Source organism: Anomaloglossus baeobatrachus, chromosome 3 (genome assembly GCF_048569485.1).
Source record: "Anomaloglossus baeobatrachus isolate aAnoBae1 chromosome 3, aAnoBae1.hap1, whole genome shotgun sequence".
Classification (NCBI taxonomy): domain Eukaryota; kingdom Metazoa; phylum Chordata; class Amphibia; order Anura; family Aromobatidae; genus Anomaloglossus; species Anomaloglossus baeobatrachus.
The window spans coordinates 679,060,266-679,085,031 of NC_134355.1; the positions used below are offsets into that span (position 1 = coordinate 679,060,266).

General features: G+C 47.3%; 1 protein-coding gene and 1 long non-coding RNA gene across 2 annotated transcripts in view; both read left to right on the forward strand.

Moving 5' to 3' along the window:
• The first annotated feature begins 4,325 nt into the window (after nt 1-4,325).
• LOC142295765 (uncharacterized) overlaps nt 4,326-24,766 on the forward strand; it is a 35,732-nt gene continuing 15,291 nt past the window's right edge. The window contains exon 1 of the mRNA XM_075338852.1: nt 4,326-4,376. The gene's annotated coding sequence lies outside the window, so the exon portion shown is untranslated. The remainder of the gene's footprint in view (nt 4,377-24,766) is intronic.
• On the forward strand, nt 7,908-9,399 carry LOC142295766 (uncharacterized). Its single transcript, XR_012751547.1, has 3 exons — nt 7,908-8,671; nt 8,749-8,811; nt 8,885-9,399. It is a non-coding gene; the product is annotated as an uncharacterized LOC142295766 (long non-coding RNA).

Here is a 24,766-nt window from a genome sequence, read left to right on the forward strand (position 1 = left end):
GCCATAGCTGGAGTAAAGATAGACATATAGACTGGTGCTACAAACTGCACTAAATCTGCAACAAAAACGCACTGTGTGTACACAGCCTTACACTTCTCCCCGTGAGGCTCCACCCACTCTTCAAAAATGTCGCTGCTGGGACTGAAGGGCGTAAAGTAAAAGTCAAAATGGAATTTTACTCTATAGAAATACATAAAATATAAGTGTAAAAGAAAAATTAATGTATGACTTCTGCTCCATTAAATACTTGAGCAATTCCCGAAAAAAAAGCATTAAAACATTAGTCATGAAATCATTACAATTATAAAGCGTGTGTGTGTATACAGTATATATATATATATATATATATATATATATATATATATATATATATATATATATATGAGAGGAGCTCCTAGAATCAAGTCCAATATAGACGCAACCGTCGCCTCGCTCCTTGTGAAACCAGGCCACGCCCCTAACACGTGTCAGAGGTGAAGGAGCCCATACATTCTAGCACGTAACATCCAAGTAGCCAGAGGGAAGCGTCTAGAATGGAGTTGATTGTAATGACGTCACCAGAAAAGGCGGAGCTTCCTCGGAGCAGGGCAGTTCTGTGAGCAGGAAGCAGCAGTGGTCGGGCTCCTAACTAGCGGCTAAATGATCGACAGGCCAGAATTCGCATCGCTTACTACGCATGCGCCGCTACCGCCTCCTCCTCTCCTGTGTATCCGCCCGACTGCTCCTGGCCGCGTTCCCGAGCTTCGCGCACTCGCCGGCTGTCATGCACCTGCCGGGAAACCCTCTATATTTCAAGACTGCAGTCAGTGGAGTGTCACAATGATTAACCCTTACACCGCCAGCGTGCCACAGTGATTAACCCTTAGGGCTGCTTCTCACTTGCGAGTTGCTCACAGTAGAGCAATGCGAGAAAAGCTCGCATTGGAATCAGACAAGTTAGTGAATGACTCAGCTCGCATTTGAGATTTTTTTTTTTCTCAGTCCAAATCGAACTGAGAAAAAAATCGCAGCATGCTGCTTTTTTGCGAGTTTCTACTGCGAGTCTCTCCAATGCAAGTCTATGGGAGCGTGTAAATAATCGGATGTCACGGGACGGCACTCACCATCCTAGTGACATCCGATTTTCTAAATACATTTCTCGCAGGTTTCCTAAAACACTGGAAACGAGCGATGTCTCACAATGTCTGTCAATCACTATTCTCTGTCAGTCGGTCTCTCCCTCTCGGTCTCTATTCTCTCTCTGTCGGTCCGTCACTATCTCTGTCCCTCTCTCACAGTCTGTCGGTCATTTTCCCCTCCTCTCTCATACTCACCGATCCCCGGCGCGGCGCTGCACGGCTTTCTCACTGCTGCGGCGGCTATTACTATTTTGAAAAAGCCGGCCGCTCATTAAACAATCTCGTATTCCCTGCTTTCCCCGCCCACAGGCTCCTATGATTGGTTGCAGTGAGACACGCCCCCACGCTGAGTGACAGGTGTCTCACTGCACCCAATCACAGCAGTCGGTGGGCGTGTCTATACTGTGCAGTGAAATAAATAATTCAATAATTAAAAAAAAACGGCGTGCGGTCCCCCCCCAATTTTAATACCAGCCAGAAAAAGCCATACGGCTGAAGGCTGGTATTCTCAGGATGGGGAGCTCCACGTTATGGGGAGCCCCCGAGCCTAACAATATCAGTCAGCAGCCGCTCAGAATTGCAGCATACATTAGATGCGACAGTTCTGGGACTGTACCCGGCTCTTCCCGATTTGCCCTGGTGCGTTGGCAAATCGGGGTAATAAGGAGTTAATGGCAGCCCATAGCTGCCACTAAATCCTAGATTAATCATGTCAGGCGTCTCCACGAGACAGCTGACAGCGCGACTCACTTCAGTTGCTGCGTGGAGCTGACAGAGAGCATTTTTACCAGCATTGAATAGTGCGGGGGCGCTCCGTGTGGAGAAGTGCGGCGCTCGTGAAAAAGCGCTAGTGTGAAAGCCCTCTAAGGTGGCATTCACAGTACCGCTTCTTCATGGGCTCTTAGTGCTCGGGACAAGCACGTCGTTTGCCTGCTGGAGTGTCCTTGCTTAAGGCTACTTTCACACTTGCGTCGTTTGGCATCCGTCACAGTGCGTTGTGTGACGCATGTGACGGATGCGGTGTAAATAGTGTGATAATAAAGGCAACGGATTTCTGTGAAATAACCCCGGCACTACAGCCCCCATCATCACCGCACACCCCGACACTACCGCCCCCCATCATCACCACACACACCAGCAATACCGACCCCGTCATCACCGCACACACCCTGGCACTTCCGCCCCCATCATCACCGCACACACCCCGGCACTACCGCCCCCATCATCACCGCACACACCCCGGCACTACCGCCCCCATCATCACCGCACACACCCCGGCACTACCGCCCTTATAATCACCGCACACACCCCGACACTACCGCCCCCATCACCACCGCATACACCGGCACTACCGCCCCCATCATCACCGCACACACTCCGGCACTACCACCCCCATCATCACCGCACACACTCCAGCACTACCGCCCCCATGATCACCGCACACATTCCGGCACTACCGCCCCCATCACCAGCGCATACACCGGCACTACCGCCCCCATCATCACCGCACACACCCCGACACTACCGCACCCATCATCACCGCACACACCCCGACACTACCGCACCCATCATCACCGTACACACCGGCACTACCACCCCCATCATCACCGCACACACCCCGACACTACCGCACCCATCATCACCGCACACACCCCGACACTACCGCACCCATCATCACCGTACACACCGGCACTACCTGAGTGACGTCTCCGCTGACAGCACGATTCACTTCAGTTGCGGCGTGGAGCTCACAGTGAGCGTCAGTGTTCTACGGCCGATCCTGTCAGCTTCATGTAGCAGAGCTGAAAGCGTCGTGGGACCATGTGAGGATTACGTGGGACCTGAAGGGTATTTGGGGATTAATAAAGTGGTGAAAGAGAGTGGGTTTTTTTGTCTTTTATTCCAAATAAAGTATTTTTTCGGATGTACTTGTTTACTTTCCCTTACAGGTTAATCATGGGGGGTGTCTCATATTCTGCAGTTACGTGCGCATGAGCCTTAAGGCCAGTTTCACACTAGTGCTTTTTTTTTCAGCGCTAATCATTGCGCTTTTCCAGTGGCGATTGGCGCTGCAAAATAGAACATGGGATTTTTAAATAAAAAAAAAATCTGAAGGAAAAGCCGGCACTTTTCGAGGAAGCATTGACTAAAGGCTGCTTTACACGAGACGATCTGTCGTGCGATAGATCGTCGGGGTCACGGTTTTTGTGACGCACATCCAGCATCGCTTGTGTGACACCTCCGAGCGACGCAGTATCGCTCACAAATCGTTAGTCGTGTACTCGTCGCTCGGTTTCATAATCTCGTTTAATTAAAATGGCGCCGGTTGCTCATCGTTCCCGGGGTAGCACACGCCGCTCCGTGTGACACCCCGTGAACGATGAGCAGCAGCTTACCTGTGTCCCGCGGCACCCGGCATCTATGCGGAAGGAGGAGGTGGGCGGGATGTTTACGTCCTGCTCATCTCCGCTTCTATTGGGCGGCCGCTGTGTGACGTCGATGTGACGCCGAACGTCCCTCCTCCTTCAGGAAGAGGATGTTCACCGCCCACAGCGAGGTCGCACGGGAGGGAAGTGCGTGTGACGGGGGGGTTAACGACTTTGTGCGCCACGGGCAACTAATTGCCCGAGACGCACAAACGACGGGGGCGCGTACGATCGCTCGTGCAATTGCACGATAGATCATACCGTGTAAAGCAGGCTTAAGGGTTAACCACCGTGGAACTACACTGCAGAGTTGAATTTGGCGGCTTTCCCGGCGGGCTGGCGGTGTAAGGGTTAATCTCTGTGACACTCTACTTGAAAATTGGCGGGATTCCGGCGGGTGCATGACAGGCGGCGGGAGCGCGAAGCTCGGGAACGCGGCCAGGAGCAGGCGGGCGGATCAACAGGAGAGGAGACGTGGCAGGAGAGGAGGAGACGATAGCGGCGCATGCGCAGTAAGCGCTAGTAAGGTTGAGCCTAGAATGTACGGGCTGCAGTCAGGTCATGGGCGTGGCGATGTTTTCCCGTCCTCTATAATCCTGCAGGCTCCGCCCCCTGCACCCCCTTCATCTGGAGCTGTTACCCCCAGACCCCGCCTCTATTATAATCACCTCTGTGCCCACGTGGTCTTAGAATAAACATTGCTAAACATGGCTGGAAACATCAGGCTGCATTGTGACCACGCCCCCTCACATGACCAGTGACGTCATACCTGTCAGGAGCCCGTACATTCTAGCATCTCCCCTGTGCAGAGCGGACGGATCCTGACCCTGAGGTGGGGAAGATTCAGCTTTTCCTCATTAGTTATAGAGCTGAGGTCACACTGGATTTTGGGGGAAGAAATAAAAGTGTCTCCTGTCACTACTGGGGGCTGCAGCTCGTGTATATATCACAGGGAAGGGGCTGAAGCTGCAGCACAGGGCTGTGGAGGCTTCCATAAGGAAGGGAGATATGGGGGGCTACACAGGGCAGGGGGCGATGCTGCATATTGGGAGGTTTACATTGAGCAATGCCGCACGCTGGGGGGCTTACACTGGGCGATACTGCATATTTGGGGGCTTACACTGGCCTATGCTGCATGATGGGGGTTTACACTGAGCAATGCCGCACGCTGGGGGGCTTACACTGGGCGATACTGCATATTTGGGGGCTTACACTGGCCTATGCTGCATGATGGGGGCTTACACTGGGTGATGCTGCATATTGGGGGGTTTACACTGAGCAATGCCGCACGCTGGGGGGCTTACACTAGGCGATACTGCATATTTGGGGGCTTATACTGGCCTATGCTGCATGATGGGGGTTTACACTGAGCAATGCCGCACGCTGGGGGGCTTACACTGGGCGATACTGCATATTGGGGGGCTTACACTGGCCTATGCTGCATGATGGGGGTTTACACTGAGCAATGCCGCACGCTGGGGGGCTTACACTGGGCGATACTGCATATTTGGGGGCTTACACTGGCCTATGCTGCATGATGGGGGCTTACACTGGGTGATGCTGCATATTGGGGGGTTTACACTGAGCAATGCCGCACGCTGGGGGGCTTACACTAGGCGATACTGCATATTTGGGGGCTTATACTGGCCTATGCTGCATGATGGGGGTTTACACTGAGCAATGCCGCACGCTGGGGGGCTTACACTGGGCGATACTGCGTATTTGGGGGCTTACACTGGCCTATGCTGCATGATGGGGGCTTACACGGAGCAATGCCGCATGCTGGGGGGCTTACACTAGGCGATACTGCATATTGGGGGGCTTACACTGGGCGATGCTGCATGATGGGGGCACATCGGGGGTGGGGACTGTAGGAAGGATGGATGGGGTATAGAAGTCCATGGCTTATCATATTTCTCTTTCTCGGTCTATGACATTCGCTCACACACCGCGCTGCTATCTCCACTGCAGTCTCTTCTTCCCCAGCAGGATATATATTTTCTCTTCCTCCTTTAGGCTATGTGTCCACGGTAGAATGTACCTGCGGATTTTTCTGCATCAAAATCCGCAGCTTTCCCCCGGAAGCCGCACCTTAGCATAGGTGCGGATTTCGTTGCGGATTTCGTTGCGGATTTTGTCCATTGTACTCTATTGTGTTTCTGAATAAAGCTTAGTCTGTTTTGAAGGGAAAAAAAAAGGCTCTTTATGTCATTTCCTGTCCCAACCCTCCTTTCTTCTCCATTATCCATTTTGTAATAAAGGGGCAGAAATGTTTAAAGGGAACTTGTCGCCACTTTTTTTGTAAAAAGCTGCAGCCAACACCACTGTGCTCTTATATACAGCATTTTAACAGGCTGTATACAATAACCCAGTGGTGGTGGCCGCAGCTTACAGCCAAAAAATGTGGTGCCATGTTCCCTTTCACTGGTATTTAAAAAAAAAAAAAAAAAAAAAAAAGTGCTCCGCTGTATTTTCACTGTCCAGCCCGATGCAAGCAAGCAAAAGAGAGAGGACCCCGCTTCACCATGTAGGTGCTCAGGAGAAAATACGTAGGCTAATAAAAGATAGCTCCGGCACACTACCTCAATGTAGTCAGACACAAAAGGTTTCTTTAAAAGATTTTTATTTTTGAAAAAAGGAATTCATGTATATGATGTCCACAATGTTAACGTTTCGACCACATTACGGTCTTCATCAAAAGGACCATCTAAATACAAATGTGAATACAAAGAATACACAAATAAACAAATAGCAGGTGAACAAAAAATATAGCAACACATATTGCCAATTTAGGGATTCAATATAGAAAGGGGAAGATCAATTAGGAATAGTGATCGCTGTAGAATAGAACATAGGAGGTCTATATAATTTTATTATACCATGACACCAACACCCTGACACAAGATGGAAGGTGCCCGTGTGGTGAAAATAATATCCTGCGGGGTGTAACTGATGGAGCTAACGTTACCTGTAGTGATTAGGTCAGGTGAGCTGTTAACTGGGAGATGCGCCGCGGCGAGAGCCTAAGGACCGTTACTTAAGAGTTTGAATAACCATACAATCTATCAAAGTAAAAGACACAAAAATTCTAGACAACTGGATAGAAATGTCATGTCCTAATTGTATGTTTGCCCAGTATTGTTACCTTGAAGTTATGGATATTAAATTGCATGTCATGCCGCTATATTAGTTCGGCTCAATCATATTCTTAATTCTGATATGACCACCGTTTCATCTACATGGAAGCAGAGAAAAGTAAATCCAGTGGATCCAAACATTGGATTATATTAGAGAGAAAAAAAACTCACATATACTTGCTCTGTGACTGGGTCTAGTTAGATAATGGAGGGGCAATATGTCGTTCCAGTATCCTAGAATGAATAACATAGTATATTGCGACTATAATAATTAAATGTATATGAACATATGACTACAGCGTGAGACATACCTATAAGGTACTGCAAGGTAATGTCCGTGTCCTTTGTTTAGGTTCGTGCCTGTATACTATAGTGTTACATTAGGTAGTCCTATAGATAATGTTCACTGTCTCATATCGGAATACAGGCTGCTGTATATACATTGAGGTAAAGGATTTCTGATAAATGATAAACAGTATATTAGTAGATATACTTAACTTATTATTTAGTGCTTAGTAATCAGAGTCAAATAATAGACCTGTTCAGGTTCCTAAGTGTGTACATGGCACCCAATGGAGGACCGGACTGTCTAAACAAAGACAGAAGGAAGACATGAGTGAAGTAATCTCAACAAGCCGCAAGGCATCACCCAGTAACTCACCTGAACCCGTGCAAAATGGCAAAAGGACCTGCTCCCTCAGTGTGGCGGTGGTAAATGCCAGCAAGTGGGGGTTTATAAAGAGAGACCTGCACGAATCATTTCCTGTACTAGCAATCAGGAAGTGGGGAGGTGAACCGCTGTGACGTTTGCGTTCCAAAACGTCATGTGACCCTCCGTCGCGTCACTTCCGGTTTCGTGTGACCGTCCGATACGTCACTTTTCCCTTTTTTTAAAAATTCTTTTCATATGCAGATCGGTTCTTGGATGCATACATATGTGCACATTGTGCACATTCCTTTTATTAATGTATATGACGTATGCATCCAGTGTGTAGATTTGCACATATGTGCACATACACGGATTTCCTGAACTAAAGTGTAAGATTTGTACATACGTGCACATGGATTATTTGTCTATCAGTGTATACATGTGAAAGAGTACATCGATATAGGTTTACATATGGGATATGACGAATCATCTTATGTCTAATATATAATAACTATGAATAATTATAATGATTTAAGCCGAACTGCAATTCTAATATATTTCCCTTTTTTTCAGAATTACTGACACCGCACTCTTGGGCACTTTCCATGACATGCCACCCATAAGCACAGAAACGTACAATCATAAGAATGGCACTTATTCACCACCTTCTTCGGATTAGTGACGCCCCCTACACTAGCGTCACTCCTAGGACACACCTCCTGGCCTTCTCCTCCTCACTAGTGGCACATGACACCAGCAAAACGTAAACCGGAAGTGACGTATCGGACGGTCACACGAAACCGGAAGTGACGCGACGGAGGGTCACATGACGTTTTGGAACGCAAACGTCACAGCGGTTCACCTCCCCACTTCCTGATTGCTAGTACAGGAAATGATTCGTGCAGGTCTCTCTTTATAAACCCCCACTTGCTGGCATTTACCACCGCCACACTGAGGGAGCAGGTCCTTTTGCCATTTTGCACGGGTTCAGGTGAGTTACTGGGTGATGCCTTGCGGCTTGTTGAGATTACTTCACTCATGTCTTCCTTCTGTCTTTGTTTAGACAGTCCGGTCCTCCATTGGGTGCCATTTACACACTTAGGAACCTGAACAGGTCTATTATTTGACTCTGATTACTAAGCACTAAATAATAAGTTAAGTATATCTACTAATATACTGTTTATCATTTATCAGAAATCCTTTACCTCAATGTATATACAGCAGCCTGTATTCCGATATGAGACAGTGAACATTATCTATAGGACTACCTAATGTAACACTATAGTATACAGGCACGAACCTAAACAAAGGACACGGACATTACCTTGCAGTACCTTATAGGTATGTCTCACGCTGTAGTCATATGTTCATATACATTTAATTATTATAGTCGCAATATACTATGTTATTCATTCTAGGATACTGGAACGACATATTGCCCCTCCATTATCTAACTAGACCCAGTCACAGAGCAAGTATATGTGAGTTTTTTTTCTCTCTAATATAATCCAATGTTTGGATCCACTGGATTTACTTTTCTCTGCTTCCATGTAGATGAAACGGTGGTCATATCAGAATTAAGAATATGATTGAGCCGAACTAATATAGCGGCATGACATGCAATTTAATATCCATAACTTCAAGGTAACAATACTGGGCAAACATACAATTAGGACATGACATTTCTATCCAGTTGTCTAGAATTTTTGTGTCTTTTACTTTGATAGATTGTATGGTTATTCAAACTCTTAAGTAACGGTCCTTAGGCTCTCGCCGCGGCGCATCTCCCAGTTAACAGCTCACCTGACCTAATCACTACAGGTAACGTTAGCTCCATCAGTTACACCCCGCAGGATATTATTTTCACCACACGGGCACCTTCCATCTTGTGTCAGGGTGTTGGTGTCATGGTATAATAAAATTATATAGACCTCCTATGTTCTATTCTACAGCGATCACTATTCCTAATTGATCTTCCCCTTTCTATATTGAATCCCTAAATTGGCAATATGTGTTGCTATATTTTTTGTTCACCTGCTATTTGTGTATTCTTTGTATTCACATTTGTATTTAGATGGTCCTTTTGATGAAGACCGTAATGTGGTCGAAACGTTAACATTGTGGACATCATATACATGAATTCCTTTTTTCAAAAATAAAAATCTTTTAAAGAAACCTTTTGTGTCTGACTACATTGAGGTAGTGTGCCGGAGCGATGCAAGCAAGCAACTGAGGGCTGTGCTTCTCAGCGGGATAAGGCTGAAGCATTCTCTGCCCCTCCCGCTGAGAAAAACAGTCCTCAGCTGCCCCTGAAAATGGCGGCTCCGTTGTGAAGCGCCATTCACAGGTGCTGTACCGAGGCTAATCCAGCTGCCCTGATGCATTGGCTGGCTGGGTAATATATTACGGGGTTAATGCCAGTGTTCTGCAAACTGGCACTAAGCCCGAGGTTCATAATGTCATGCCTGTGTAGACACGGCCATTATGAACCTCCGTTTGGTACTAAAGAAAAGAAAACACTTTTTTTAAAAATTTTATTTGAAAGAAAAACACACACACATCCCTGATTGCCATCTTTATTACTCCCTGAATCCCCCGACGATAATCCATGACAACCCCAAGCCGGGCTCCGATGTGCACCCGGCTGACCCGGGCACGGACGTCAGCCGGTCCCAGCAGCCGGAAGAGAGCTTTGCAGCATCTCGAACACTGACGGCAGCTGGGACCGGCTGACGTCCGTGCCCGGGTCACATGAGTGCACATCGGAGCCCGGCACATCAGCTGGTCGGTGTGCAGTCAGCTGACCCGCCCGCGCTCGCGAATTAAGTCAGCTGACCAGGGCTCTGATATCAGATGTTCCCAGCTGCCGGAAAAGAGCTGTGCAGCATTTAATAATACACTGACGGCTGCTGTCACCGGCTGACGTCAGTGCCCGGGTCAGCCGGGTGCACATCGGAGCCCGGCTCGGAGTTGTCATGGATTATCGTCGGGGGATTCAGGGAGTAATAAAGATGGCAATCAGGGATGTGTGTGTGTTTTTCTTTCAAATAAAATTTTTAAAAAAAGTGTTTTCTTTTCTTTAGTACCAAACGGAGGTTCATAATGGCAGTGTCTACACAGGCATGACATTATGAACCTCGGGCTTAGTGCCAGTTTGCAGAAAACTGGCATTAACCCCGTAATATATTACCCAGCCAGCCAATGCATCAGGGCAGCTGGATGAGCCTCGGTACAGCACCTGTGAATGGCGCTTCACAACGGAGCCGCCATTTTCAGGGGCAGCTGAGGACTGTTTTTCTCAGCGGGAGGGGCAGAGAATGCTTCAGCCTTATCCCGCTGAGAAGCACAGCCCTCAGTTGCTTGCTTGCATCGGGCTGGACAGTGAAAATACAGCGGAGCACATTTTTTTTTTTTTTTTTAAAAAGAATTGTGAAAAAAGACCTGGGATCCTGTTTTGCCAGCTAAAAGCAAGCAGCCTGTAACTAGCTGCTTTTAGCTGGCAATCCAGAGTCCGGACACAACACGACTACACTGCCACTACTCTACACTACAAAATGGTGAAACTTCCTCTTCCTGAACTATCCTACATCACTTCCTGCGGATTTGTTTGCGAAATCCGCACCAAATCCGCAGGAAAAAGAGCCTGTGGGAACAGACCTGCGGATTTCTTGCGGATTTTACACCTTGCATTGACTTGCATGGGAAAAATCCGCAACAAAATCCGCAACAATAATTGACATGCTGCAGATTTTTCCGGATCAAAATCCGCGGCAAATCCGCCGCGGAAAAATCCGCAGCATGGGCACAGCATTTCCAAAATGCCATTGAAATGGCTTGGAAGTGCCGCTGCTGCAGATTTTCGGTAAATCCGCGGCAAAATCCGCGGTAAATCCGCAGCGTGGGCACATAGCCTTAGAAGTGACCTGGTGCCAGACTGCTTGAGGAGGTGGCGATGGGGGTGTTAGCTCCCAATTGGATAACTTTGGCACAGGAATCTCTAAAATTTCGCAGAACCGAGGGAGGTCAGATGCTTCTTTGATCATGGCTGTGCGAACGTTTTTCCTGGCCGAGAAGCTAAAGGGGAATCCCCATCTATAGAGAATCTGATTAGGACAAGAGTGGTTTGAGCATCCTCCTCGTTTGCAAGGTAATCCAGGAGAGGTCTGGCAGAAGTTGAAGAGGGTGACCTTCGTGTTCTATGTTGCGCAGTTTCCGTGCTTGCTGCATGATCTCTTCCTTCAGCTTATAGTCAGTCACACAGCAAATGATATCTCTAGGTGTTTGAGATGCATTTTTTTGGTCGGAAGGCTCTGTGGGCTCTGTCTAGACTTATTTTATGGGATGGTGGAGCTTTCAGAATTTTGTTAAATATGGCTTGCAGGACTATGAATAGGTTTTCTTCTCCACTATGTTCAGGAAGGCCCCTAACTCTTATATTATGATGTCGTCCTCTGTTGGCTAAGTCCTCTAGGTGACGTTGGTATTCACAAAGGGTGTCATGCTGTGCTGTTATTGTAGATTGCATAATGGCTACATAATTCCTTGTGTCATCATGGTCGGTCTCTAAAGCTTCCACCCTGTGAGCCACATGCTGGATATCCTGTCTGACAGCCGAGATCTCTGTTCTGCACACTTCTTTAATTTCTTGTATCATGGATTGCAGGTCTTCTTTTGTGGACAATTGTGCCATGTATAGCCTCCAGTCCCTCCGAGATATACTTTGTGAGTCCTCATCTGGCAGGAGAGGGGTATCTGGGGTGTTGGGTAGAAAAGTGGCTGGTTGTGCATAGAGGGGGTGGCAGACAAGTGAAAATCCTCTGCAGGCTCCTGTGCCTGTGAGGAGTCAGTGTTTTCCTTTGATCTTAACGTTTTGGTGTGTTAGGCCTTGTGCGCACTAGGCGTTTTTGCCGCGTTTTTAGCGGCGTTTTTTACCACGTTTTTGTGCTGAAAACGCAGTGACATTGCTTCCCCAGCGTTGTCTATGGGTTTTCAGAAGTGCTGTCCGCACACAGCGTTTTTTTGTAGCTGCGTTTTTGTGGTGACCACAAAAATGCAGCATGTCAATTATTTCTGCGTTTTTCACTGCGTTTTTCACCCATTGAGTTCAATGAGATGTTCAACAACGCAATGAAAAACGCATATAGCTGCGTTTCTATGACTAAAAACGCAGCTATAAACGCAAGGGGTGGGTACTAAAGTGACGTGTACAGGAAGAGGATTCCTTCTGTTGGTAAACACAGAAGCATGAATCCTCCCGGTACCGTCACCGCTGCGTCCACAACCCGCCCTGTGCCATGTCAGCTCCGTGCAGCGCCATGTCTGGGCGGGAGGTGGAGGCAGCGGCGAAAACCAAAGTGAACAGTAGAAAAATAAAAAAATGTCATATATACTCACCTGTCTGCAGGGTCCCGGTGCCATGCCCGCTCCCATCTCCTCCCGGTACCGCCGCTCTGCCTGTGTGCAGTCTCCCCGGGGCAGGACCTTGCTTGCAGGACCTGGCGGTGGATCACCTGATGCAGTCACCTGACGCATCAGCTGATCGTAATTCTCGCGGGGTCGCCGGCTTTTTCGCGGCCGGCTATCAGCTGATCCTGTCATCAGGGGACTTCATCAGCTGATTACCGGCAGCTCCTGCAGCGATCGGACGGGATCAGACTCTCATCCGATCGCTGCAGGAGCTGCCGGTAATCAGCACATAAGTGAGTATGTATTTATTTATTTATTTATTTTTTCTACTGATGCATCAGCTGATTGTATAATCGGCTTTTATACAATCAGCTGATGTGTGATGTGATTCACGTAGTTTAACCTGACACATCATCTGATCGCTTTGCCTTCCAGCAAACCGATCAGATGATATTGGATCCGGATTGGACGGTGCGGGACCCTAACCCAGGATTACTGCGGAGGAGGGGGGTTCTTTATTTCAATAAAGATGGAGTCACTAATTGTGTTGTGTTTTATTTCTAATAAAAATAGTTTTCTGTGTGTTGTGTTTTTGTTTTTTTTTTTATCATTACTAGAAATTCATGGTGGCCATGTCTAATATTGGCGTGACACCATGAATTTCGGGCTTAGGGCTAGCTGATAATATACAGCTAGCCCTAACTCCATTATTACCCAGCTAGCCACCCGGCATCAGGGCAGCTGGAAGAGTTGGATACAGCGCCAGAAGATGGCGCTTCTATGAAAGCGCCATTTTCTGGGGTGGCTGCGGGACTGCAATTCGCAGTGGGGGTGCCCAGAAAGCTTGGGCACCCTGCACTGTGGATTCCAATACCCAGCTGCCTAGTTGTACCCGGCTGGACTCAAAAATTAGGCGAAGCTCACGCCATTTTTTTTTTTTTTTTAATTTTTTCATGAAATAATTAAAAAAAAAAAAGGGCTTCTCTATATTTTTGGTTCCCAGCCGGGTACAAAAAGGCAGCTGGGGGTTGGGGGCAGCCCGTACCTGCCTGCTGTACCCTGCTAGCATACAAAAATATGGCGAAGCCCATGTCATTTTTTTTTCTTTTTGGGCAAAAAACTGCATACAGTCCTGGATGGAGGATGCTGAGCTTTGTAGTTCTGCAGCTGCTGTCTGCTCTCCTGCATGCACTAGTGAATGGAGCATGCTGAGCCTTGTAGTTCTGCAGCTGCTGTCTGCTCTCCTGCATACACTAGTTCTGCAGCTGTCTGCTCTCCTGCATACAATGAACATTTTGAAGAAGGAAATGACATCAGACCTTTTTTTTTTTTCCATCAACAATCTTTAATGGCATTGTGCACTGATTAAAAACGCAGTGAGCAAAAACGCAGCAAAAAACGCACCAAATCGCGGCAAAAACGCATGCGTTTTTGTCGCGTTTTTTAGCTGCGGGTGCGTTTTTTGAGACAAAAACGCACATAAAAACGCAGCGTGAAAAAAACGCCTAGTGCGCACATACCCTTAGAGATTTTGGTTTCCGTTCTGGCTGCTGTGATCCCTGTGTCACTACTGGGATTTGCAGGCCTTCCTCCTCCATGTGTCTGGCCCCCACCCTCTGCTCCACTGCCTTATGTTGGGAGCTGTGTTGTCTCATGTTCTCCTCCTTCCCCTCTCTGCCCTGCATGCTCTGCTTGTTATGCGGTGAGATGGGGCTTTGATGTACCTTATCACTGTCCTGCTGCAGCTGTATAGTGTCTCCTCTCTGGGATTCATGCCGAGCTGCCACCATGCTGCCTGCACGTGTCTTCTCAGCTGAGGAGTGGAGGAACGCGTCCAGGGATCCCTGTGTTGAGGTAGGCAGTGGGGAGGGCACCGTTCCGTTGGGCAGCTCCTGCTGGGGTCTCATGACCATCGCTGGAGTGCCACCGGTGGGTTTAATTGTAGCTATGGCCGTTTGTTATGCTGTGACTGCGGGAGGTCCTCTGCCAGGCGTCCTACTCCATTGACTTCGGTCCCGCCCCCTGTCGTCAGCTTCTAACGCTGCCTGAAACCCCTGACTGGATGTGGCCTGAATCGACGAGACTGTCACATCTTCGGTCAGTGCCCCGGGACCCTGGTCCTGGCCTCTGCCTGACTCAGCTGCCACTTGGTCAGAAGGGAAAGAGCTATCGGACCTCCGAGAGGCCCCTTGGGTTCCAGCCCTCCCACTGCGGGTGACAGCGGCCACAGCCGCTGTTACCGTGGGCCGTGCCTGCTTCTCCGTTCCTGACCAAGTCGCCGATTCAAGCAGACCTACCTGGCCTCCTGACACCCCGGTTCTGGGGGAACCTTGCACCAAGATCATACCTGGGAGCACTTCCGCTCCTGGGCCAGCCCCAATCTCACCTGCCTGTTACCCCCCCCCCCCCTCTGCAGCACCAGAACCCCGCTGTGAAATCTCTGGGGACCCCGCATTTGCTGTGGTAGCCCCCACCTCACACACTGGCTCTCTCCCTGCAGTATCCTGCTCTCTGCTTATCCCTGCAGAGGGCAACAGATCCCAGCTCACTGGCTGATCACTTGTAAAGGCATTGTCACACCTTTCTCTGACCCCCTCCCCTGTCACAGCTGCAGCTGCGTGTGTGTCTGCGGTGTCAGTGTAAGCGGAAGACTCCAAGCTCACTCCCTCCTCCCTTACAACAGGTACGTATAACACAATAATGCAGCCACTGGTGAAATATAAATGATCAAAGACCAAATACAGAAACCTAAAATTTATCTTTTAATAATGATTTCTCTAAAAAAAGGAAAGGAATACCTTGCCTTTAATAGAAATAGTGCCTCGTGGAGAGTAAGGTACTGTATAGCCCTTATAATATATGAGGGCCTATACACCCTAACACGTGACATAACAAAAAATACACAAAGGCTAGTTAGGTGTTACAACTGACCCAGGCGCAACTGGTTGAATTATATAGGCAAAACTTCAGACCTCAAGGTCTTCTCACTATGGTGCTGCCTATAGTATTGTACCACACCACATCCTCGTATATCTGATGAGGGGGATAGGTACACCACCACCCATAAGGGTGTTAGATCAGCCAGTAAGTGCCCAGTGGTTCAGGACAAATCGACAAAGCTTCAGGGTTTATAGTACACTCAGATCCCCACTGTGCCTTTGTCTGATTAGTAAAAAATGGAGCGATCTCACCCGTGTTGGTGTATCTTTTTTCCATACAGACAGTTTGTCACCATTATCGGCATATCCACGGGCCCTTCCACTCTGGATCCGGGATCCCTTCTAATAAAGCAAACTGTCCTTCTCCCAGATTTTTCTTCTCCTGACGCGTTTCCTAGATACTATTCTTCAGGGGAGTTTATATAAGGAGATGCAGGTTTTAATGAAAAAACCTCTAGTGGGTTCACAGATGGTGACAGCAAGAATCCTCTCCGCTGTACCTGGTACTGGTGCAGCGGAGAGGATTCTTGCTGTCACCAGCTGTAGCAGTGGACCCCTTTTGGCTTCTGGTCTCTGATGAACTGGCGGAGATCCTCAGGGCAGTTCCACAAGAGTTGCTCCGTGATGAACAAATCCAGGATCTCCGGTCCGGTGGTAAGCTGCAGGCCTTGGGTCCAGTGGTCGGCAGCTCTGGCAAGGGCCCGCCGGTGGTCAGCCCAGGTGTCCTTTGGTCCCTTCTGCAGGCTCCGGAACTTCTTGCGGTAGGACTCCGGAGTAAGGTTGTACTGTTGGATCAGGGCTCGCTTGATGGTGTCATAGCCCTGATCTGCCTCAGCAGGCAAGTCCCCAAGGATATCCAGGGCCTTACCCCTTAAACGGGGGGTCAGGTACTTGGCCCACTGGTCCTTGTCCAGATGGTGTTGCCGGCAAGTCCGTTCAAAGGTCGTCAGAAAAGAGTCCAAGTCTCCATCCTTCTCCAGCCCTGGGAAGTCCTCAACATGGACCTTTGGGAGCTTGGTGTCTCGATGGTCACGGGTGGATGATGAGGGCTGGAGCTGATCTAGCTGCAGCCGATGGTCTCGCTCTGCCTGTCGTTCCGCAGCTTCACGCTCTGCCAGACGCCCATGCTCTGCTATGAGTATCTGGTAGGTGTTCTGGTCATCAGCTGTAAGCCTGTTCACAGCAGCTTGAAGGAGGGCCTCTGAACCTCTCAGGCCGGAGGGATTTGCAAGGGGTGATCTGCGGCACACTGCAGAGCCTGGTGAGCCGCTGGCATCTGGCTCTTTGAGGACCCTTGGGCGAGCTCCTCCTCATCTTGTCCATAATTGCCAGGTTGGGCGATGTCCTCTGCAGAGCTGTTATTGGGCGTCGGGCTCCTGGAGGGCTCATTGATAAGCTCCTCATTGCTGTCCACAGCACCGTCCTCCACCTCCTCGCCTCTGCCCAGAGCATCGGCCATTTCTTTAGCTTTGTGGCCCCTGGTGCTCTTAGCCATTCTTGCAGACTTTGGTCACTGACACAGAACTGACACCTGATGCACCCACACACCTTACAGTATCTGCACTCTGACACTCTAGTGTTGAGCTGGTCTGAAGACCCCAGTAGCCACAGCTGCTACTGGCAGTCTTTAGTGTTTGGGAGTATGGGTCTCACACTCACACACACTATTATCTCGATCCCACCGCTTGCCACCAATTTGTGACAAAACCCCCGGAGGGGGGTAGGAAGCGGAAGCTATAAGCCCCCCTTTCCACCACCCTGCCGACAGACAGAGCATGTGAAGCGCTCTCTAGCGTCCCTCTTATAGTCAGGCCAATTATGGAATTGCCAGACAATAAGCAAGGAGGCCACTATTCTACTATGCCGATGACTAAAGGGCTCCCAGTGAGAGTAAGGTATATATTCCCCCCGACCTCCGGACGGAATATATCTAAACCTCCCTCCGATCTCACTGGGTGGCCCACAATGATCCTTGGCGTAAACTCGCTGCCACCAATCGATTACGATAACTATTACGCCGAGCACATAGACGTGGCGTTCAGGATCGAGATAACAGAACGGCCCAAGATTAATTATATATTTTAATCGCCCTAAATGGCACACTAGAAACTACAATATATACAATATGGAATTTACAGAATATATATATATATATATATATATATATATTAATGTCAGAGTACATCTACAAATAAGGCATGGTTACAAACAGAGGCAGATCATGCAGTTACCTTATGCGTCTGGCCACAGGGGGGCGCCGTTCGACCAGGGTTCCAGGGACTTTCTCACAGGTGTATAGCACACCTGACCCCGAGCAAACACGACCTAAAATTGGCTGTACTGTGTTTAGCAATTGGCTACAATCCATGTCCCCTCCCCGTTTGGTGACTTCACAGGAGTGAACAGCTCCACCCTTGTCCTGCGTCTAAAATAATACCCCAAAGTGATTATTGGCCATAACTTTTCCTGGGAACATCGTAGGCGGACACCAATGCTCTCATTTTTACAGTTATGATTTTACCTTCACAATGATAGGAAACATGGCTAGTCTGCTGGTGCCCCACTGCCCAATATCAAGTTTGGGCTACCTACAAAGGTCCCACGCCTATATAAAATATGTGCTGGAATCGTCAGCATCCTGGGATGCCATATTTCTGCTCAACATAGGAATCACGGCTCACGAGATATTACATATTTACTCCTGGTGCCTATCTGTCTGGGGACTTCAGGATGCCGGTTAATTAGTTGGGAACTTCTTCCACAGTGTCCCAGAGGGGGGTCTTCCTTCCCTTTTGTGTACCGAAGAACTAAAGCTGGTGTCACACATAACGACGACGACAACGACGTCGCTGCTACGTCACCATTTTCTGTGACGTTGCAGCGACGTCCCGTCGCTGTCGCTGTGTGTGACATCCAGCAACGACCTGGCCCCTGCTGTGAGGTCGCCGGTCGTTGCTGAATGTCCAGCTTCATTTTTTGGTCGTCACTCTCCCGCTGTGACACACACATCGCTGTGTGTGACAGCGAGAGAGCGACGAAATGAAGCGATCAGGAGCCGGCGTCTGGCAGCTGCGGTAAGCTGTAACCAGCGTAAACATCGGGTAACCAAGGGAAGACCTTTCCCTGGTTACCCGATGTTTACGCTGGTTACCAGCCTCCGCTCTTGCTGCCAGCGCCGGCTCCTGCACTGTGACATGTGGCTGCAGTATGCATCGGGTAATTAACCCGATGTATACTGTAGCAAGGAGAGCAAGGAGCCAGCGCTAAGCAGTGCGCGCGGCTCCCTGCTCTCTGCACTGTGACATGTAGCTGCAGCACACATCGGGTTAATTAACCCGATGTGTGCTGCAGGAGAGCAAGGAGCCAGCGCTAAGCGCGGCTCCCTGCTCTCTGAACTGTGACATGTAGCTGCAGCACACATCGGGTTAATTAACCCGATGTGTGCTGCAGGAGAGCAAGGAGCCAGCGCTAAGCGCGGCTCCCTGCTCTCTGCACATGTAGCACAGCGACGTTATGATCGCTGCTTCTGCTGTGTTTGACAGCTAAGCAGCGATCATAACAGCGACTTACAAGGTCGCTGTTACGTCACCGAAAATGGTGACGTAACAGCGACGTCGCTGTCGTTTAGTGTGACACCAGCTTAAGCAGCTCACCTAATTTCCATATCATAGAAGACCGCCTTTTGTTCAAGCCACTGCTAAACAGACAACTTCCTCAAGTTAATTAGCATACTGATTGACTCTTCCTTAGGCTTGACATACCTTGAAAAGATGGGGGGGGGTATAGGAATATGGCTTATAGCGCAGAATATATCCCTATGTCCTCACAGTCATGCTTGGTATTAATTCAGTCCCTCATCTATGTTAGTGTTTTTGGATTCCAGTAACAGTGTGCTGATATAGGTCGTGTGACCTCAGGGTTTTTCCATATCAGACGTGCTGGTATTTTTTAGGGTTTTTACGGTTGCAGACAGTGCTCCTTCCTATCCTTTCCTATAAAGATAGTTTGGGCCTCACCTTTGCTGAAATCTGTTTTTCTAGCTTTGTATTGAGTTTTCCTATGTCACCGTAGTCTTTACATGTGGGGGGCTATCTATATCTTTGGGGATTGCTCCGAAGCAGATTAGTTTTCCTATATCTCTATCTGTAAGAATATTTAGTTCTCTGGCTGTGTCGAGACGACTAGGTCATCGTAGGCTCGTCCCACGGCTATTTCTAGTTGTGTGTCAGGATTAGGTCTGCAGTCTGATAAGATTCCAGCCACTCTGTTACCTTTTGGTTTCCGCATTTTTTGATCCTCCTCGGTCCTTGAATCCTAACGGGCACATCTGGGGTGGGGACTGATGGATGGGAGCACATCTGGGCTGGGGACTGTAGGTGGGGACTGTAGGATGAATAGGGGCACATCTAGGGTTTTTAAATCCAGTGAAAAAAGTCTACAATGTGTGTCAATCAGTGACGTTTCGGTCCTTTCTTGGACCTTTTAGGACCTTTATCAAGCTCGCACTATAAAGATACATAAGAAAAATACAAAGTGAATATTCTCTCAAAGGTACATGAATATTAGAGCAAAAATAATAATAATAAAAAAAGATTTATCTATATAACAGAAAATGGACACAATTGGAACATGGCCACGTCCCCAGTGGCTGCAAACTCCCATAATATTCACTTTGTATTTTTCTTATGGATCTTTATAGTGTGAGTTTGATAAAGGTCTAAGGAAGGACCGAAACGTCACTGATTGACACACATTGTGGTCTTTATTAACTGGATTTAAAAAATAAAAAAAAATTTGGAAAATATTTTGGATATTTTGAGTACCAGATTTATTTCTTCACTTTATTCTGATTTTATGTCAGATAGTGAGAAAAACCTGCAGATGTGTCTTTATAGAGATGGAGGGAAAAACCTGCAGATGTGTCTGTATAGATAGTGGATGGAAACTTCTTGTTTTTCCTACCGACTCCTCAGCCCTGGTGTGGAGGGTGCTGTGGAGGAAGTCACTGTGGAGGTATCCTACAATGCTTGTGGGACACTTTTGTTGGCATTATACATTATGAGGCAATGAAAGGGGAATCTTTTGGGCTTTAAGAGGAAAATTACTTTGTAAGGGTTGTAAAGTTCTGTGAGAGGTTCTTATGACCTAGTTTAATTTTTTATTTTTTATTTACAACTGCATATTTTCTTGAATTTTTCAAAAACAACAAAGAGAAAATACATGGATATGGCCCGCAAACATGTGAGCAGTAATTTTAAACCATAAATCAGGACACACATCATATTATCCATTGATATATGAGAGACAAAGAATGTGACAAGACAGACAATACAATACTAGACAAGGAGACATAGGGAAGGAGGGGACGGAATAGGGAGGATAAGTATATCAAACTTCCATCAGGACCATGCCGAGCTATCATTCTTTATTGGCCCAGTAAGTATCCCAAAGGGACCAAACACTCAAAATTATCCACCATGTTATTTGACATGGCGGATAGGTACTCCATCCTCTTCACATCTTGGATCCTAGAATGGAGATCATTAAGTGAGGGCGGATGGGCTAACCTCCATTTACTGGCAATCAGACACCTGGCTGCTGTGGTTATATGTAATAGTAACTGCTTCACTCTCCTCGCCAACTGGACAGGTGGAAAATTCAATAGATAGAATTTAGGATCTAAGGGTATCTTAAGATCGGCTACTTTGTAAATAAGAGATTGTACCAACTTGCAGAAGCATTGGATATTTGGGCATACCCAGAATATGTGCGGTATATCTCCCCCTGTAGTACCACATCTCCAGCAGTTATCAGGTATAGCCGGATTTAGTTTATGTAGTAGTGGTGGGGTGTGATACCAGTACATGAGTAATTTATACTGGTTTTCCTTATAGACCTAGCACGAGGATGTTTGAGGCAGTATCCCAAATCCATTTCCACATACATAAGGGAATGGTCTCACCAAGGAAATCCTCCCATTTACTCATATATGTATGATTTGGCTTGTCTTCTGGGTAGGGAGTAATTAAAATGCGATATGTCCGAAATAAGGCCCTTGGTGGAGACCCCAGCTCTGCATAATCTTTCTAAGAGTGTAGGGGTAGAAACTTCTAGGGAGTAAAAAAGGGAGCGCATCAAGTGTCTAACTTGTAGGTACCTATATTGGGAGTTGCCAGGGAGATTAAAACTAGTTGATATGGTGGCGTAGGGGAGAAGGACCCTGGAGTGTGCGTCTACTATGTCAGCAAAACAAAAGAGCTTCCTGTCGAACCATGTCTTAGTCACAGCACCTTGCATACCATTGTCTTGCTAAATTCTACTAAAAAGGGGGCTGAAAGCCCGTACTTAAGAAGTGCTCACTGATATCCTAATCAGGCATGAATACTAAGATTCTTTATAGCAAGATACTATTTATTTTAATAGCACATGAATAATCAATGGTACATAGGCATTAGAACTACTTCATAATCATAGAATCTTATACAATAACAGAAATATGCATCAACATTACCGTTTATGTTGTAGCAATCCTTTCTCATCGGAGGGACTCGATTAGTGTGAGAAGGAACAACCCGGCCTTTTGCATCACAGGAGCGGTACATACTCTTCAGCTTCCTGAAAGGGTTCCCTAAATGTCACTAAGCGAGTCCTGTCTCTTTATAGTAAAATTTGTAGTCTGTTTTCTGAATGGTTAATTGGTGACCAGCATGTGACAGCTGAGTCATGTTCATGTAACTTGACCACAAGCTGCTGTGGGTACCAGCAGCTTCCTGCACATTTCCTGCACATTTAGCCAGTTGACAACTGGCCGACCACAGTTTCCTGGAGATATTGCAAGGAGCCGTGAATTTTAGATGCTAGCTTCCTTACACCTGTTTTCAACTAACCACAAGTTTCCTGACTGTGGAACTGTAAACGTTACTTCCTCATCGTGGTTTTGCTTAAGATCTGTTTGACACGTATTCTTCATCATGGTAAAAATGGGTCAGCCAGAGGACATCTCTCTCTGATACTGAATTATTGATGGATCAAATAATATCTGGGATCACTATTTTTTGATTTATGATCACTATCTAAATCACACTCATTCTTCAGTCATATCACATTGGTATCACAATCAGTCCTTGATCCCAGGGATTATTTTCCATCATCAGTATTCCACTAGAGGAAGATCACTCTGAAAACAGCATACCATGACCAAGAGTATCGCTTTTAATAGGACACTATCATTGACTTTGCCACAAATTTTGATTTATTGGTTTGTTTGGATAAACGTTGAATAACAAATAGAATCACTTTCACTACTATGTATATTAAAACTAAAAGCAATATTATCTGAAAAGCTCCCTGCAAAAGCCCCATTACCCATCCTCCTAACCCCTTAAACCAATTTGCAGGGTTTAGGAAGGAAAAGGTATTCGCCCACCAACTATCTTTATTTACATCATTATCTTTTTGATATTTATCTCTTAATTTTTGTATGTCATTTAACTTTACTCATAATTGTAGCGTCCTTCAGGATCTATGTAATGGCAACAGGCGGGGCCTATTATCTGACACATACCCCCTTGGGCTGCTGTTAGGTAATCAAGTACCAAAGTATGCTGGTTAGTAACTATTATTAACTGCTGTTGTACAGCTACAGTGGTGTTTACTATATCCAAGATTGCAAAAATTTTATCATCTAGATAATCAGTTGATTCTACTAATGTATCCCACATTTGCATTACCATTGGATATAGGAACAAAGTACTGAAAAACTTATTTGCTGTTCCCATTTGTACCACATGGGGTCGCCCTGATTCCCTTGGTCTATAATCTGCAGCTCTCTTGAATATCATGTGTTTTGGCAAAACCTGAGCATCTAATTGATCATAAGGTACTATAAAGGTAGCTGGGGTCAAACGAGCTAAAGTACAGCTTCCCTTGACTCCTACTGGGAGCCATTTATAGGCATTATACCCACATACCCAATACATTCCTCTAGGTAAATCCCATATAGCCGAGTGTTGCAAAACTAAACGATGAACCAAGTCAACGAAAATACTAACATTTGATAACAAACACCACCCGGGCTGTTGTCCAACTGGGCTACAGTATCCTACATCAGGATTATTACAGGTCGGATCATTTGCTCGATATTGAGGTATCATTACATATTAGATTTCCCGATATGTTACTACAAGTTTCACTAGTCCCATTTATGAACATATTGGCATAAGGCCATAACATATCATGAATTGTCCTTTCCACTAAGCTGGGTTTAAAAGCATCAAAAGTATTTACAGTTGTCCCAAAACTTATTTTTATATCCTCCATAGGGAGGAATCCCAGGTTAGTCAGCCCAGTCTTATTTCTTGGTACCCAAATTCCTCCCTTTATAGCCAGATATTGTAAATTAGTGACTGTTCCACTCAAATTGCCTTGCCACCATGGAAGATTGATCCATCCCACTTCGGGAAATGGTACTGTAGTATTCCATAGTCGAACATTTCGAGTGTCTTTATCAGCAAGATGATCAGAACAACTTTTCCACTTTAGGATTTTCTCCATTGATACCGGGACATCCAGCTAAAGGTCCAGTCACACTAAGCAACTTACCAGCGATCCCAACAACGATAGGGATCGCTGGTAAGTTGCTAGGAGGTTGCTGGTGAGATGTCACACAGCGACGCTCCAGCGATCCCACCAGCAACCTGACCTGGCAGGGATCGCTGGAGCGTCGCTACACAAGTTGCTGGTGAGCTCACCAGCAACCAGTGACCAGCCCCCAGCGCCGCGTGGAAGATGCTGCGCTTGGTAACTAAGGTAAATATCGGGTAACCAACCCGATATTTACCTTGGTTACCACCGCACGTGCAGAGAGCAGGGAGCAGCGCACACTGAGCGCTGGCTCCCTGCTCTCCTAGTTACAGCACACATCGGGTTAATTAACCCGATGTGTGCTGCAGCTAAATGTGCACAGAGCAGGGAGCAGCGCACACTGCTTAGCGCTGGCTCCCTGCTCTCCTAGTTACAGCACACATCGGGTTAATTACCCGATGTGTCCTGCAGCTACATGTGCACAGAGCAGGAGCCGGCACTGACAGTG